General features: G+C 54.8%; 1 protein-coding gene across 1 annotated transcript in view; it reads right to left on the reverse strand.

The window, feature by feature from the left end:
- Positions 1–2814, reverse strand: part of LOC113210079 (uncharacterized) — a 79558-nt gene that overhangs the window by 17538 nt on the left and 59206 nt on the right. The gene's annotated exons all lie outside the window — the stretch shown is intronic.

Consider the following 2814-nt stretch of genomic DNA (forward strand, 5'->3'; position numbering starts at 1 on the left):
GAGAGAGGGAGAGAGAGAGAGGTAGACAGACTGAGAGAGAGGGGCGGCGCGAGGGAGGGCCGGTGCGTCTGGACGCGGCCGTGATCGCGCGCGGGCCGGGCGCTTTTAAACTGCGCGATTTATCGGGAGCCTGTCACCGTCCCGCCGCGCAGTGCTGCGCCGCGCGTCCCGCCCCGGACGCTCCCCTCTGACCCGCTGTCGCCGGCCGCCGCGAATCATATTTCTCATATCGAGGGTCGATGCGGGGAGCCTTGCACAAAGCAGGCCGGGTTATATACTGCCCCTCTCATTTCTTTTCTTCCCATATAACTATGAGCGGCATCACCAACGCTTTATACCACAAACCGCCTTGCCATTCCCGCTGTTAGCAAACGAGATCCGCAAAAACGCCTGTTGTATGTACTTTCCCGCACGCACAAATTTGAACTTCCCGCAATCTCTTTTCCGCAGCTCCCAACTCGCCACGCAGCGCAGTCGCGCAAGCAGGAGAGGAACTCAATCGCACCTGTGCCGTGGCTGAGTGCAAACGCCGCGCCGCCGCGCCGCCACTAACTTTCAGTTTTATGATTATTTGCTCATTAAAGCTCTCGGAAGATGTGTGCGCCAGGGACCGGCCGCGAGATGGGACCCGCGTGTGTATGAACCCGGCCTCTAGACTGGTACTACTCGCCTCTAGTTGCGAAAATGTGCGCGAATGTGTCTGCCCGCCCCGCCCCGCCCCGCCTGCCAATAAAACGGAGCCCGGTGGTCGCTTTGCCGATAGAAGCGCAGCTCATTATCGTATTCGCAACCGGTTCATTATATTCGCAGGTTTTACGACAGTAAGCACTATGCTGGGCTGCGATTTTGAATGGCGTGTGAGATAAGGTAAATAATAGCAGAAAACACAACGTCGTACGACTGATTCGCTTTACTCTGTCAATCCAAATGTGTACATTGTACACTTAAAATAAAGTGTACATGGCATGTATCCTTTGAATAAATAATTTGTACATACCCATGTACACATTAATTAAAGCAAACATGCAATATGTACACTTTCCTTAAAGTGTACAATGTACACATTTGAATTATTAAGAGAGTAATGTTTGAACTTTGATTTGGCCTATCAGGCCCACCCAAATAAGTGCCGGGAGTTGGCAGCAAAAGAACCGAGTAGGGCGATAATATTGACTGTTTTGGCATGTTCTCAAACGCAGCACCATAAACTACCGAACCCGTTGTGGGCACCCAATTACTTTTTTTTTCAAATTGGCAAACACGTATTTTTTCCTACTTATAGAGTAATCGGGGCCGCCGTTTCCTTGGCAGCCGAGCCGCTTTTAGGGCGCCTTTGTGTGTCCGTCTCCCCCGGGGCTCTCCCGCCCCCCTCCCGCCCCGCCGCTCTCCGTCCCCCTTCCCGCCAAAGATTGATCCTAATTGGCCGGCCCGTGGCCCAGGCCGATAGCGACGCGTATATCACTACCCGATCACTGCTCTGGACCACGGGGAGGCTGCGTCCGCATAGCGGACACACACGGACGCCAGCCTGCCGCGCCCGCCTCTCCGTATGGACCCGCCGCCTTGCATCGTGTGCGCCCGCTCTCGCATTTTTTTTCGGAGGCAGCCGTCCGCGTCGGTCCTTCTCAAAGGCGGCGTTTGGAGCCCATTAGCATCCGGGGGCGGGAGTTTTTGTCTAACGCCCACTCGTTGCGTATGCGGACCCGGCCCAGTGTGTGTGTAAGAGAGAGAGAGAGGGAGAGGGAGAGAAAAAGAGAGAGAGGGAGAGGGAGAGAAAGAGAGAGAGAGAGAGAGAGAGAGAGAGAGAGAGAGAGAGAGAGAGAGGGGGGGGGGAGATGTTGAGATAGGCCCGCAGTCGACCCCGTCACATCAGAGTGCCAGTCTCGGACAGCCACAGTCTCAGCGCAGCAACACCGTTGTTTGGTAAAGCGTTCGCTCCGCATGCAGTTAGGTACAGATTAAGCCTTCCCACCTTTTCATTCAGACTCTGACCGCCCCAAATGATGTCCCCCCAATATGGCGACTTTGAAAGCCTTTGACTCTCCCCCTGAGATCATAAATGCTTTATGAGACGTCCCAAGCTAAAAATCATTTGGCACAGTGACACCCAAGATTTTGGAGACCACTTGACGTCATGTCGTTCACAGTGAGGGCCCAAGACTTCTCCTCGGGGTATACGCGTCGATGACAACGACCTGCTGCAGCACCGCGTCGTCGCCTCCGGGAGCGGCGGCGCCGGGCGGGGGACGTCCGCGTCGTCGGCGCCTTAATTAGCCGCGACATATCGGCGCCAATTAGACACATGAAAGCTCCAATCGATCGCCAGGTCCGCAGCACGTCCCAGCAGCGCGGCCCGCGGGGAGGGGAGAGAGTGTTCCCACGGTGCCGCGAGCGGAACACTTCAGCTCTTTTTTTCTAATCCACCATTTCCTTTCACGTTTGTCCCCACCCGCGTCATCGACGCGAGAGTAAAGTAAGAAATTAACCAGCAGAAACCTTTCCTAGTGTTTACGGTATGTGGGGTGTCGCGGCCGAAACATTGTTGATCTCGAGTCGACCCATCCTCCACACTCCCCTCCGCTGCTGCTCGAGTGAAGACCAGTTCATCAGTGGGGTCCGAAGCGTTTAGTCGTTACGTGGAGCGCCCAGCCTATTACCGGAACGATTACGATGACGGGACCCAAATTGCACGAAAAATAAACATCAATGATTTATTTTTTGTTTGTCCCGCGAAAAACCAGATTTTCGTGTCTTGTAAATAAAGCCGTGTGGCCCGAATGGGGGAACGGAGAGGGGAGGGAGATGGAAAAGCGG

Source organism: Frankliniella occidentalis, unplaced genomic scaffold (assembly GCF_000697945.3).
Source record: "Frankliniella occidentalis isolate FOCC.00 unplaced genomic scaffold, Focc_3.1 Scaffold7, whole genome shotgun sequence".
NCBI classification, from domain to species: Eukaryota; Metazoa; Arthropoda; class Insecta; order Thysanoptera; family Thripidae; genus Frankliniella; species Frankliniella occidentalis.